Here is a 16,682-nt window from a genome sequence, read left to right as displayed (position 1 = left end):
ATGCCATAACTTGTTAAATTTGTTTGCCCACACGTGAAACAAACATGTATTAATATGTACACATTCACAGGTCGCTATTATCTAGTGGATAGTGGATACAGTAATAAGAAGGGATTTCTCACACCATATAAGGGCAGCCACTATCACCAACCACACTTTCAACGTCACAAGCCGAGGAATCGTGATGAGTTGTTCAACCGTGCCCACTCTTCATTGCGGAGTGTGATTGAGCGAACATTTGGCGCTTGGAAGTCGCGGTGGAGATTCTTACACAACATGCCTCGGTTTGACTTTCGTAGAATCCAGGTGCCATTGGTGGCTGCATCTATGGCATTACACAATTTCATACGTAGAAACTGCGAGGATGATGCAACCATTGCTGCTGTCAGAAATGCGGCGGAGTACACGTATGCCGATATTCCCGATCGTGCAGATTTGGCTGCCCTAGACGAAGCCGTCGTGGCTACAGACGAGGACGTTGAAATGGCGGAGGTGCATCATCGGATAAGGGCTGAGTTATACCAAATTCGGCGCAATGGTAGGTAGTCGGACAGTGTTGTTTACCATGACTGCTTTTAAATAGTTTCCGTAGTATGTGTTTTGTGAAAACCGTCACTAATGTCTTGTTTTGTACTTTTGTATGCATAACGTACAAACTGTTTAGATATTTGAAGATGTACGAATTTAAAAAAAAAAACTTTCGAAATCGTCGTACTTTGCATGCGTGTATGGTTTATGCGAAATCCCTATTTCACGGATTGTCATAACGAATTTCGTCACACATATTACATGCAGTAACTGTAAAGTCTATAATTTTGCCCAATTACATCACGTAAAAAACATGGCACAAAATTGTCTTCAACCAACTAAAATAAAAATCAGTATTTCAGAAATAAAATAAAAAAATTAATGTATTTGAAAAATCTTCAAATAAACCACTTCCAATATTGCAAATTGACAATAATTAAAATTTTCTTTTCCAAGTTTCATCTATAACACCACAAACATTACCAACAAAAGTGTCAATGTTATTCATTACGAAATTTGTTTTCGAAAATGTTGTGGACATCAAAGAAATTACCATGTGTGTGGACCGGACACCTATGTCAAATTTAAAAAAAAAAAATTGAAAATTTACCAAGTTTACAAAATTGAGAATTTTTGAGAGTATGGGTGTGTGTGGTTTGGTTTTGGGGGATAAATTTATAAAAAAGGAAAAAAAAAATTGGGGAAAGCATTTACAAATTTTTTTGGTTTGCTTGGTTTTATATTTTGGAAATAGTTTCCCAGTGTGGGAATTTAAAAAGATTGTATATTAGTCTGTACTTGAGTGGATGTGTGTGAGAGACAAAAGTGATTCAGAAGGAAAGCGAAGAAAAAAAATGATTGATTTATGTGTAGGACATAGAAAATGATTTTGAATTTTTTTTGCAAAACTAGTAAACCAAATAATATTTGTAGATTATGTCCCCTACATTTCTTTTCCAATTGTGAACCAAACAAGGCCTACATGTTGCATATCTGTTGGTGTCAAAATCTTGAAATTAAAAAAAAAAAACAAAAACCCAACAAAAAAGAACACAAAAAAAAAAAATAATAATTAAACAATACATCACAATAGAAACCAGGAATCTGATTTTCCAATTACATACGTGGCCACGTGTGATACTTTGACATTGGTTGCACATGAGTCAAAAAGTGTACAGTACATTGTCATATAAAAAAAAAATAAAAATAAAAAACGGGCAGCTACAACGGACAGTAGTTGCGTCCGTCTCCATTTCCCAGGCTTCGATTTCCGTGCAAGGGTAAAAATGTCAAGTTTCAAACTTTCATTTTTTATATTATTTCTTTACATTTTTTTCGTAAAAAGCCAAAAAGTTTATCCCAAACAACTTAGTTTTTTTTAGCTCATGTTTTAGCCAAATAGCCAAAAAGTTACTAAATTAGCCTGTTCCCAAACGAGGCCTTAGTGCAATTTTTATCTTCATAGTATTATTATTATCGTCGTTGTCGTTATCGTCGTTGTCGTCACTTTTATGATCACACAAATCTAATTCTTAAAATATATTATTCTGTATAATTGTTCAGTATAAAGTTTTACATTAATAATTTGTGTACAAGAAAATTAACCCATGGAGATTAATTAGTTCAATCTCAAGTCTTTTAGTTACATATAATAATATTATAATATTAAGTCAATTAATAGTGATTATTAAACTGTTAAATTATAATGATAATAGCATCATGATTAATACCAATATTAAACTCATTTAAATAAATTTATTTATGTGATTAAATTTTTGTATCTAAATACAATTGTGGAAACTAAATGAGCTAATCAAATAATAACTAAGTTAGTTAGAAAATAGTAGAGAACAAAATATCTAGTGACTAGGTTATATATATATATATATATATTCATTGATTTTTATTTTTGGACCCAAAAAAAAAAATGAAATCAAATTTTTTTTTTTTTTTTTTTTTGGGGGGGAGGCTTCCCAAGTAAGGAGGCTGTTGGGCAAATATGCCAATGCATGCTAAAGTGTGCTTCCAACCACACCTTAACCTGTACATTGTAGGTAATATTCTCAAGCCAAGAGGAATAAAAAAAAATGAAATAATAATTAAAAAAAAAAGAAAAGAAAAAGGCCTCCAAACTCCTATATAAGGACCCCATCTTTAGCCACCTTAGAGATACATGGCTAAGCAAAGAAAAACAAGAGAGAAAGAGTAGAAAAGAAAAGAAAATGAGAGGAAGAGGAGAGGGTCCTTGGTGGTTACCAATTCACAACAACTTTTGAGAATTGTTTGTAAAAGTTCTTGAGGTAAAAATACTCAACCCCTATCCTCCCTTAGATGTTTTTCTTAACTAAATCTATATATTAAAAATATGCAAGAGTGTGTATTGATAATACACAAATGCTCAATGCATGTTACATTTGGATAGAATGATAATCTTATGATTATGTGATTTCTGTCCTTCTTACAAGTATGGATTAGATGGTTTAGCTACTGATTTTGCTCCTCATATGTTCACATATTCTCCATTGTTGAATTAATCTTGCATGCTTATGAATCTGTGTTTACTCTTCATAAATATTATTTTCTTTTATCACTAATGAAAGTAAATATGAAGGATTAGAGTTTCACATGGGAATAATAGCAAGAAGCATTTTTTTTTTAGTCTTGCATGTTATTCGTGGTGAATACAAAGTGTGTTTTTCGCAAACTAATGAATTTCCAGCAAATCAGATTTTTAATCCGTTTTGAATAAACCCTAAACAAACTCATGATAACACTTTCATGAAATCTGAAACTACTGGAGTTAGTTTAACATGTTTTCATGGTGCTAGAATATTGAAGAAAATTATTTGACAACGTTTCATGGCCTAAATATATTTTTAACTTCATTGTTATTTGGAGGCAACAGCAATGTTGACTTTACCAGGTCACCGTTTATTCCACCGAATGAATTTTCAAGTGTTTCGAATCAGCAAAGTTAGATTTTTAAGTTACCTTTCAAATTCCGCTGGTTTCATAATTTTTTATTAAGCATTGAGATAGAAACACTAATTTTTCCAAAATGTGATAGAATCTGTCCAGTTTTCTTATAAAAATTATTTGACCATCTTCCACTGGTTTTTAGTCTTCAAACTCTTTTGGAAATATGTTCTAAACTCAAAAGTTTAGCAAACTGTTCTAACCATGCCTCTTTTCGACACCGTTTGAGGTCCCTTTTTATTTTTCGAACACAAAACACCTGTGCTGGAGGTTAATGTAACTCACTATCCCAGAAAATCAGTTTTCTTCCAAAAATTATTTCTCCATTTTAAAATCGTTTTTAGCCCTGGTATTTTCTCAAAATATTTTCCTAACTCGATAAACTAGCACCAGTTAAAATATTATAATGGTTGAACTTCGTTTGGTAAGGGTTTTATATTTTTTTTGTCTGACCATACAGTGCTGAAAAAAGAAGTGTGTGAATTCTTAAGAAATCTTGTGATGATTCCTAAGACACTTTATCACATTTATTTTGGTTGCCATATATGATTGTGTTGTGCTATATAAACATTATGTCACTGTGGTTCTCAAACTAAAACTCCCATATGCAAAAAAATGTGAATTCGACGAAGTAAAGAAACATGAAATTGAACCGATGATACATTAAAAATTAAAAGTGATGGAGCGAGCCCGGTTTAGAATCTTGCGCAAGTGAGTTGCAAATCCTAACATGGCACGGGAAGGTATTTCGGCTCTTTATCGGCGTAAGTGATATAAGGTTAGTGGTGTGGGTGTCACAACATGGACCGTTCCCTTAGGGCAGACCGTGACGTCACAACTCGGGTACGTAACCCTAGTGCGTGGGCATCATTGGTAGTTACAGCAAGTAATATTTGAATATTTGACCAAGGGGGAGTCAGAATTGCCCGTGGCCATTGCTTAGCGGTTGAGTGGAAATAGTGCTCCGTAGGGAGTTACTTAAACTTATCTGATAAACTAAATCTATGAGAATTTAAAAAGAAGGGCATTTTCCTTATGATGAAATACTGCTTCTGTTTGTCATTTTTTTATTTATTATCTATTGTTATTATTTCAACTGATGGCATTCTTGTTATGCTTATTAAATGCTACCTATTATTTTGTTACTACGCATTATTCATTAATTGTGAGTATTATTATTGGGGTGGGTATTTCGGGTTGTAGTATCTTATTGAACTTGTCGCTCATTAGTATTCCCGTTGCCCTGGCGTTTCATGCCAGGTACTGAAGAAACCGAAGGAAACACCGAGGTATTGGAATGCAACATTCAGCCCTGATTAGCTTGAAGCGTGCCAAAGTTCCATGAACCATTTTTCTGAGTTTTCTAGTTTTTCTCTAGTTTTTTTTTTTTTTTTTTTTATATATATTTATGTACTAAGACAAAGTTTTAAGTTTGACTGGAGTTGTAATTTAAAAAATTTTAGTTTTTGTGTTGTTAATTAATGGATGATGGTAAATTTGGTGACAACATTGATAAGGATTCTTAATTAATAAAATTGATTTTAAGTTTTAAACTTTATTATGATGTCCTCAAATTTTGGAGCGTCACAAATTTAGTATAAGAAAGTTGAGAATTTTGCTTTAGATCGTTGGGATGTAGATTCCAAACACCACTGGATTCAAAATCCAAAGGCACCAATTCTCTCTCTCTTTCTATATATATATATATATATATATATTTGTATCTTTTTTTTGCTAATTTAGTATAAGAAAGTTGAAAATTTTGCTTTAAATCATTTGAATGTAGATTCCAAACACCAGTGGGTTCAAAATCTAGGGGCACCAATCCTCTCTCTCTCTCTCCATATATATATATATATTTGTGTATTTGAGTCTTTTTTTGCTAATTTAGTGTAAGAAAGTTTAAATTTTTGCTTTAGATTAGTTAGTGTAGATCTAGAATGTGCTCTGTAATGTTTAATTTTTGATTTGTGTATATATAAATATTTGTGTATATGGGTTGTTGGGAAAATGTTTAAAGAGAAAGTAATGAGTTATTGGAAGTCCAAACAAGTTCCTATTCTTTGCTGGAAATCCAAACAATGAGTTATCAGGTTGGAAATCCAAACAAGTTGCTATTCTTTGTTGGGTTTCAATTCGTTGCTGAAAATCCAAACGAGTGTATATGTATCTGAGTAATGCTAGAACCTCAAAAATTTTACCAAAAGTTCTACCAAATGTCTCATATGGGTGTGAGACCCATACACAATGTGGGTTCCATATGGGTCCTACACCCATATGAAACATTTGGTAAAACTTTTTAGATCTCTAGCATTTTTGTATATATATATATATATAAACATATGTATATATATAAACATACATCTGTTAAAAAAATTGTTCTTATGTTTTTATATTTGTATGTATATATATATATATCTGTTAGAAGAAAAGAAAATTTCTTCCCATGTTCAAATATGTGTACATATATATATATATATATATCTGTTAAAAAAATTTAGAAATTAATTTAATTAGATTTTATTTTCTTTGCTAGGAATCAAAATATGTTTGCATGTGTTTATATACATGTATCTGTTCATATATATGAGATTTGAAAAATCAATTGAACTGGGTATTACTTGTTTGAATTTGAGTATTGCTTTTTCTTAACAAGACACTTGAGGGCATTATGGACATTTCAACGTATATCTTTGATGACATCAGCAATTTCTGTTAGTTGTGTGAACGACAGTCAAAAAATAGGGGAACCTTCATATTGTCAATTAAAATATAGGAAGTTTCTGTAATTATTGAAACTACAGGGGAGGTCCTTGTATTTGTCAAAAATCTCAAGGGAGGTAAGTGTAATTTACCCAATTTTTATTAATCTTTTTAGTTCTAATCAAATTTCTCATGATTGAACTTAGTTGAAAACAATGAAAAATTTGAAAAAAATTCAATTCAGTATAAGTTTTTAAAAAATATTATAGATGAGTGATAAATTTTATAAATATTAATAATTAAAGTTATAAATATTTTCAATAATTTGTAATAACTTTTTGATAATACCACTAATTTGTAAATTTTCTTAAAAAATTTAAGGTTTAATCATGCATTACAATCAAAATTATAAAAATTCAGATTACAACTTGCTCGATACTATAGGGTTATAATTTGTAAAACATAGTTTACCTTTACATAATTATTGGAAAGAAAAAAAATACTATATGCTATTAATTTTTTGTTGAAGTTTATTTTAATTCTTACTTGAATACTAATAATTTATTTTAAAATTATAATAATATAAAAAACATAGAAAGAGAATTTCTTATTTATTAAAAAAATGTATAAAAATGAGGTGGACAGACAAATAATTGACATTTGGAAAATAGATGACATGTGAAGGAATAGTTGACAATTGAACAAATAGAATCACAAGGTTGTTGTCCTTAGAGCATCCACACCAGTCTCTTCAAATTTCTAGTCAAATTATAACTTAAAAAGTTATTTTTCCTATTTTAGCTAGTCACATTTTTAGTACCCACTGTATCAAACTCTATATTCTAACTCAATCCTATTAAAATATTATTTTCTTATTGTATTTGTTATTTTTTCTTTTTTTATTAAATTAATGAGCTGTCAACCAAACAATTCCTATGTTCCTTTATAAAGGTAAAATGGAAGGAAATGCCCAAAAAAAAAAAAAAAATTTTGCCGTTGACCGGCCGGACATCCGGTAACACCTAATTCACTTGTTGTAGCGATAAACAGTGACTCGCTTCATCAGGGGAAGAACTATAGTGTTGGCAAAATAAACGAAGGGTATAGCGAGTCTAATAGATCACATATCTGATGATGATGCCCTCTATAATAACTTCAAAACTATTGTAGAGAAGCTGATGTTAATGCTCTTATAGCATCAAAAGATTTAACTTTGAGCTTAATGGCTCAACAAATCTACAAATGGACATCCAGACAGAGTGTTCAAACTAAAATTTTGAACTTAAATATCGAACGCTAATGTTATAAGTTTACTAGAAGGAGAGTATAATGGAATTCAATACTAAGGGCAAAGTCGACTCTATATGGTTTTGAGTTTCTACGAGTTTTTTGTGTTTTGTTTTTTGGGTTTTGTTGTCTTTAGTTATTTTTTTATTTTATATTTTAGACATTTTTTAGATGCACCTAAAAAATAAAAATACTTGTGAAAAATATACTAAATTTTTTTGTATTTTTTTCTATTTAGTAATTTTTTTATAAAAAAAAATTCACAAATAACTTAATTTTTAAGTGTATCTAAATTAAATTAAAGAAATTTATTAGAAAATCATCTTTCAAATACTTGTATCCTAATTAGTCCATAAGATATTCTTGTATTTCAATATGCCCTATTATTTTGGACATTTGATCCATCAAATCTTAATTTATCACATTTAAGGTATTTTATGAATAATTTTATCCTTACAAATATTTTTTGAACTCTTACAAATTTGATAATGTGAACATTCATATTAAATAAATTTAATAATGTGAATTTTCACAACATATAATATTCACACTGTCAATATAAATATTAATGTGCATTTCACTATATTATTATTAGGAATATTTTAGTAATTATGTCACTCATAAGACTTATTAGAATATAAGAAAATAATTCGTATTAAGTGAAATACAAGTAGGTAAAAAGAAATTTATGAATAAATGCTAGCATTAAAATATTTAATACCTAAAAAAATGAGATTTCACAGTTTATCTCCCATAAACAAATTTCGTTCTCAAAATTCTCAATCCTTAATACTCCAAAATTAATAATGACTAGCTCCCTAAATCACACTTTTACTGTGCACTTTGATATATATAACTTTTTTTTTTTATTTTTATACTTTAAATATTGATCACCCAACAGCTCCCATTAATCTAAAAATAAAAGAATATTTAAAAAATTCACGAAAATCAAAAACTTAAAAACTATTTTTTGAAAAATGTTTACCAAACAGAGTACAAATTCATTGTCATGGTGAGAACATGTCACCATTGATACTTTTATTTACCAATAATAAAACTACATGTAGGGGACGAACTCCATTATTATAATACAGTTACGTGAGAAGATAAATGATAAAATATTATTAAATGATGATACTAACGACATATAGTATTATGTATTGAATATATATTATTTTTTTCATTCGATGGCATCACTTAATTTTTTTAAATATATAAATTATATAAAATAAAATATTAAAAATACAAATAAATTTTCCTTTTTCTTAAAAAAGTATTCATTCGCTTGATGGGTCACGCACCCCATCAACATATAGGTGTTAAGAGTGAGCAACAGATATTTTGATCCGTTTAAACTGACCGAAACGAACCGATCAGTCACATTTTGGACGGATGCGTAATGACGAGCGGACGGTTACAGATTGATTTTTTCCAATCCGTCTAATGTTGGACTGACGGCGGATTTGATGTTCATTTTGCTGCAACCGAACCGTCAAACAGCAATCACCTCTAGTAATTTATAAGACTTTGTGTTTTCAATTTATTTAGATATTTTGTTTGTGTTTTCAACTAAAAAAGAAGTTAGATATTTTGTTGTGTTTCAATTTGAAAATCATTTTAGCAAATGGCAAGTGTTAATATTTGGTATTTTTGTGTAAAAAATATAAGGTTTAATTTTGTCATTTTTTTTTTTAAAAAAGTAATGGAATAATTTTGATAATGTATGATTTTCTTATATGTATTTATTATTGGTATTTGAAAATTTATTTAATAATCTTTTGGTTATGTTGAGTTAGATTGTTATTCAAAAAAAAAAAAGTTGACAAATTGCTGCATTATGTTCAAATTTTGTAAAAGTTTAAATAGCCAAATCAATTCGCATCCATCCACTAAGCTGCTCAATCTGCATCCGTCAATCCGGGGGACGGATGCTGATTGATTTTTTTTCAATTTGCCAATCCAACAGACGCATGATGGAATGGAAGTTCTCTGACCGTAACCGAATCGCGAACACCCCTAATATGTGTGATTGCCCACCCGTGACTACTGATCATGACTTACGACTCGACTTTTTAGCAATGAGTTGAAATATTAAAAGAGCAATGATTGAGAGTTCTAGAGGTAATGCTCTAAACCCAGTTCTAGTGATGTAAAAAATCAAAAAAAAAAAGAAGAAAAGAATAGGAAAGGTCAAAACATCACATCACGATGGGGCCCACCTCCATTAAAGCTCCCTAGAACTCATTTATTAGAGCTCCCAATCATTTTTTCTATTAAAAAGTGGATCAATGGTCACCATTTTCAATAGAGACCATCACGATTTGAAGTGAGTGTTGTGATAGTACTGTGCTATTATATTTCGGAAGGTTTGTTTCAATTATATTTTAATAATTTGAATTATTCATATTAGATGATTTTTCGAACATATCATTCATATAAAAAATGAGATTAATCAGAGAAGTATAGTCTCGTGATCAAGCCTTAATTGTTGTTTTAAAAAATAAAATTAAAATTATGCTAATCGTTTATTTTTCTTAAATATAAATATGGTGTTGTTGTGGTCTACAAATTTTTAATTAATTTAATTTTTTTTATGAATGATTTATTCGACGAACTCTATATTATGAATGATTCGAATTATTAAAATAAACGGCAAACTTCACTTTACTCCCCTATGGTTTGGACGTGGGGTTGGAAAACATGCATCACACACACGCACACTTATTTACAACCGTTGGTCCTCTCGACGGAGGGTCCAAATAAATAAAACAGAACCAGCTAGCTATTCTAAGCTAATCTAATTAAACTAGTTATTACAGGACAAAAAGAATAACAAGTTACAGCTAATTATTACACAACTCTAGCTAATTAACAAATTAACTAAGTTAGCAATTAAATAAGCATGCAAACTATGTGATGTAGGCTGCCTCAGTTTTGCTTTGGATGACAAAGGATGCATGCATGCTCGAGTCACCTTGTTCGGAAACCCCTCGCAACGCCCCGACTTGCCTCTGTTTGCAATTGACCTCAGAACACTGCACAAAGCTCCAGAAGGCTGAAACTCCACCCTGGGAATCTGTGGGAGGGCTGCCGACCAGCTATTGGCCTTGGAGACCACCTGCCGACCACTTTTGTGGTGAAAAACCAGAAAAAGTGGTCGGCCAGCCACTAAATCTGGTCGGCCGACCAGTTTCTGCCCCTGGTTTCTGGCTTTCTGTAACAGAAGGCAAGAGAGAGAGATGGCAAAGTATTCGCAACACATATGTGCACGACCACTCTCCCCATCATTGCATAAGCTCAAGAGAGTGTAGTCCTTGACCCTCGGGCCACCAATCACGCATCTCGATGCATGATGGCCGAGGAGTCGAATTGCACGACTCAATGTGAAATGAATGCACATACAAACACCTAAAGCCAATAACTCCGCCATGTATAGTCAAAAGTGTCGACGACCGAGAATCGAGGCACGTTTCATCATTTCAAGCATGAAACATCCCTCGTTTCCCGTGTTTGGACTAACCCCTATTCCAAACACAATGCAACAAACAAGGCATGCACCAATGCAACTCTAGCATGCAATCTTAATGCAATGCAACTAAGTCATGCAAACATGCAACTAGCATACACAATGCTATGAACTAACAATGGCATACTCAATGCACATGGCACTTAGCATACATAATGCACATAGAATCTAACATACACAATGAGATGAACAAGGCATGCACAATGCAATGATCAATCATGCGACGACATGGCATACTCAATGCTATGAACTACAATGGCATACTCAATGCAAAATGGACTTAAACCAAAATAGATGAGCCTCAGCCACACCCAAATCAGTGGCCAATAGATGATGGAAATAAGGCATCAAAACACATACGATCATGCACAATGCAACGGCCCCAAGTCTAAGGCACAAAACACAACTTTCCAAACATATTGAAAGGATGAAATATAGAGTGCAATGACACATGTTTCAGCTCTGAAATGGCATACAAAATGACTTCAAATTATGCAAACAACTCATGTAATGCATATTGAATGGCTCAAGCATTGAAACTAGTGAAGTGTATTACACCATAGGCATGCAAGGCAATGCTCAAATGGCTAAACCAACTCCAAACAGACCCTATGCAGGCCCGAAACAGTAGCAAAATGAGTTGGGATAATGGTTTGAAAGGCACAAAAATGAAGCTCATGCAATGGCTCACAAAATAGGGTATAAAAGCACAACTCTCAAGGGCACTTAAAGAGTGGAAAACATGGAAGTATGACAGCCCTATATGCTCTGAAATATCATGCTCAATGATGCCAAAACATGAAAATACCTCAAGTTAAGCATGCAAGGGACTTCAAAACTCGAAGCTAGTCAAGGCTATTACATTACAAGCATGCATGGCAAGCATCTTTCAACCCAGAGGCCTCAACACAGAGCTAAGGCAGCCCAAAATATAAACAAAACCAGGTTGGAGCATGGCCAAAATATGCTAGAATAGAGGGCCAAAACATCATGCATTCTAAGCTAGTAAACATGATTTGCACTACAAGCATATGAAGCATGTGAGAGGCTACCAAACCAGCCGAAAATAGAGTCATGGAAGCCAAATGATGACCAAAAACCTACTGAAATATGACCAATACACGCAAGAATGATATGCTACTTTGATAAGCTACAAAAGGGATTGCTCTACACCATTGTTTTGAAAACCGGACCGGTGAGCGAACCGGAAAAGGGACCGGGTGGATGGGTCACTGGTTCAACCGTCGGGTCGAAGCGGTCGAACCGTGACGTCATAATTAATATTATATAATTAAAATTATAATTATAAATTATAAATAAATAAAAATATATATAATTACTGAAATAATAAAAAAAAGTGTTGCATAATATTTACTAATAATATTTAATAAAGTCATAATTGTTAAAAAAAAGTCACTAGTTTTAAAGAAATTAAAAAAATTTAACATTCCCTCCAAACAAATTGATTGAATGCTAGATTTAATTTTGGAGGGAAATAAAATTTTCAACTTTCCCTCCAATCAAATATGATTCAAACAATTTGATTGAATCCCACATTCAATTTTTAGGTTCTCTTTGAACAATTGTTTTCCTATAAATAGGAATAGACTTTCATTATTTCTTCAAGCTTCCAATGAGACTCCTCCTCATGAGAGGAGACTCTTGAAGTAAGAATTTTTAGTCAAAATTTTGATATAATATATATATATATATATATATATATAAATATATAAGAAAGAAAGAAAAGAAAGAAAGAAAAAAAAAAGAAAACCGAAAAAAAAAAAAATCAACCGGGTTGGTCCACCGAACCGGCGCCGGTTCACCGGTTTTCCCGGTTGGACCACCGGTTATTCCGGTTTTCACTAATAACACCGGTTTTTGGCCAACCCCGGGTCTTGAGGGTTTTCCGGACCGGAGAGGGGACCGGTTCCCGGTTCGACCGGCCGGGCCGGTCCGGGTCTGAAAACCATGCTCTACACATGCAAGAGGCAAACCTAAGGTGACCAAACCAGCAATAGATAGAGTCTAGGCAGGCCCTAAAAGTCACAAAAAAATGCCTGAACCGAGCCTTGAAAGTATGAAAACATATGCTCATTTGATAGGCCAAAAATGCACGCAAACAAGACCAAAAGAGAGACGGTCACCCCTCTCTGATTTAGGGCTTCAAAACCACATGCCAACCACTGAAAATCCACTGAATTTCAGTGGCTAAAAGGCCATGCAAGGGTTGACTCAAAGGCCTTATGGCATGGCACAAAACAAGGCCAAATAGGGCATGCAAGAGGGAAGATGACCCTCAGCACCAAAAGGACCTTAAACAAACATTTGAAACACTAGAAAATAAAGCTTTTTATAGTTGAAACTAAGCCAAACAAAGCATGCAAAGAAGGCTAGATAAACAAACTACAACAAAGCTTTAAAAAAGCTAAAGGTCTCACCCTTGAAGAACAAAACAACCAGCAGCTTCTCTGGACCAAAACCAACTTTAGGAAGCCTAAACAAGTCCTATGGCATCTCAGGTCCAAGGTTAAGAGGCTTGGCTAAGGGGTTGTAGGCAAAATGTATGAAGAACACTCACTCTCAAGCCACAAAAGAGGAATAGAGAGGGAGATATATGTTTTTGCCTTAAGCAAATTTCAGAACCTTTGGAAAGGAGAGGGAGTCCCTCTCTCATAGAAAAAAACAAAGGTTCAAGCTTCTTGGAGAAGCTAAACATGGATGCAATCCCTCCATACACGATACAGTCTGTGCCCTCCAACTGGCACAGCTGACATCCACACAGTCTGACAAAACAGGAGGAAAGGGGCCGACCACTTAAAGTGGTCGGCCTGCTACTTGTAATGGTCGGCCGACCACTTAAAGTGGCTTCCCAGAAAACAAAGTGGTCGGCCAGGGGAATTGGTGGTCTCCACACTAAAAGAAAGCCAATGGTGGGGTGGAAAACCAGAAAATGTGGCCCAAAAACCAAGAAAACCAGTTTCCCAACCAGAAAATCGGCTGGCGGGGAGAAAAGTGATCTCCAAGGAAAAAAGCTAGTTTTCCACCCTTGTACCACTTCCCAAACAAGGAAAATAAGGTTTGTGCCAAGAACGAACCAACATGAATGCAAAACGAGAGTTCGGGAGGCAAGACGCGCGGCCAAAGGCCTCGAAAACTGGCTGTTGAGCACAAAAAAGTGGCATATGATCACAAAAGTGGTCTCTCGGACCACAGTGTCCCTCTAGATAGAGGAAACGAGGTGTGTTCCAAAAATCGTGCCAAACGGAGAATGTTAAGCGGTCCCGAGCTGAGGCGCATGGCCAACCGCTCCGAAAATCGGAAATTAGTCTCCAAATGGGAACAGTGGCCTACGACCACGAAAAGTAGCCTACGACCATTGAGAGATGGTCTACAAGACCTCTCCCTTCCTCCGGGAAGAGAAAACAAAACTTGGTCCGCGGATTGAGTCAAAGTACAAAGGGTCCCGAGGTCCGAAGGCGAGGCTCTCAGCCAAGAACTTCGAAACCTGGAAATGAGCACAACATACGCAATCACCGAGCGCTCAATCGATGACGTCTGAGTCTTAAGGTCGGTCAAAAATGGGGTGTCTACAGGGACTATCATTTATAATTGCGTAATTTTATTGTATTTAATTTTAAAAAATAAATAATATATATAATTTTATAAATAGATCATATATTTTTATTAAAGATAAATACATTAAAATCATATGAATATGACTTTGGAATGAATTTGATTTTTTTTTTTTAACATGCATATGAGTTTACAAAATGATCGAGTATGATAAATTCATCAACCTAAACTATACCTCTCTAATTCTCATTGGCTAGCTTCCATTTACCTTTTATTTTACAATCCTACATCGAAAAAAGAAAGAAAAAGTGAATTATTTCACTTATATAAAATGAATCTTATGCTCCCATCTATATAAGTAAAATGAGATTTTTAGTGAAAAATCATATGATCAATATCTCAAACTCATTTTTTTGATTTTTTAAATTTTAAACAATTACGAAAATCCCTATTGGCTACCTTCCATTTAACTTTTATTTTACAATCCCACATAGTTTTGATTTTAAAAATAATTTTGTATGAGATTTTAAAACTATTATAATATTTAACTTAAAAATAATTACAATCCCACATCGAGAAATAAAGAAAAAGTGAGCTGTTTCACTTATATAAAGTGTTATAATCCCACATCGGGAAAAAAAAAAGTAAGTTGTTTCACTTATATAAAATAAATCTTATAAAGGGAGTTTTAATAGAAAAGCCTTTTATTGAATTTTCTTAATTTTAAACAATTAAGAAAATTCTAATTGGCTAGCTTCCATTTATATTTTATTTTACAATCTCAAATCCGGGGGGAGGGGAAGTGAATTGTTTCATTTACATATAATGAACATTATGCTCCAATTTATATAAATTATTGAAATCTCTTAATTTTAAACAATTAAGAAAATCTTCATTGCTTAGCTTCCATTTAACTTTTATTTTACAATCTCACATCGGGAAAGGAAGAAATTTTTTATTTTATTTTATTTATATAAAGTGAATCTTATGCTCTCATTCATATAAGCAAAAGAAATTTTTTATTGAGAAGACCTATAATTAATACTAATTATTTTTTTGATTTTCTTAATTTTAAACAATTAAGAAAATCTTCATTAGTTAGCTTCCATTAAACTTTTATTTTACAATCTTACATGGACGTTTTGAATTTAAAAGAAAAAATTTGTATGAAATTTTAAAACTCTCATAATATTTAACTTTAAAATAATTACAATCCCATATCGAGAAAAGAAATAAAAAGTGAGTTTTTTCACTTATATAAAGTGGATCTTATACTCTAATTTAATATTATAGTATTATGCATGTTTCAGTTTAAGATAGTTTAAATTTTAAAATAAAATTTAAATATAATCATTCATTCACAACAAAATTTGGTTGGCTTTTTGACTTAGCTGATGTAATGCCCTCGAAATATAATATAATCATTCATTCACAAGATCTATAGACATAATAGAAATGTTATATTTTTACTCATCAGAGTTAATATTGCAAAAGATATTACATGCATTACACTTTCATCAATGTACATCTTGAAACTATAGCATGTAACTCTAATTGAGAACAACAAAATAAATACCCTAAGGGCTTACATCTTTCTAAGACTTCGCTTGGTTACAACAAAAGAAGAGTCTAGTCGCTATACAAGTAAAGCTCTCGGCTTGAATAAAACTTCAACACAAAAGAAATCACAAAAGTGGAGCCTTCAGCCCTTAAGCCTCCCAAGCTATGTCCTTGGAGATGGCATATCACCTGTACCTGAAAATGATTTTCCAAGTAGGGTGAGCCAAAGCCCAGTAGAGATATGCTAAACAATATATGGGAATTAACTAAGCTATCAGCATCAGATAAATGTTCAATACTAGTGAACCAACTTACACCATTTTCATGACCAATCAATATCGACATCCGTACTTCGGTCCATTTCTATTCATTTACCCAAATCAATTCATTAACATAGTTCATTGTTATATAAACAATTCAAAACGAGACTACAATTCATTTATTAACACTTTAATAACAAACATTATTCAACACTTCCATTTTCTTGCCATTTTACTGAATCACATCCGAGGGAATCGGTACCCATATA

The sequence above is a fragment of the Camellia sinensis genome, chromosome 7, assembly GCF_055761805.1.
Source record: "Camellia sinensis isolate YWXY chromosome 7, ASM5576180v1, whole genome shotgun sequence".
NCBI lineage: Eukaryota > Viridiplantae > Streptophyta > Magnoliopsida > Ericales > Theaceae > Camellia > Camellia sinensis.
Note: the sequence above shows the minus strand (reverse complement) of the source record.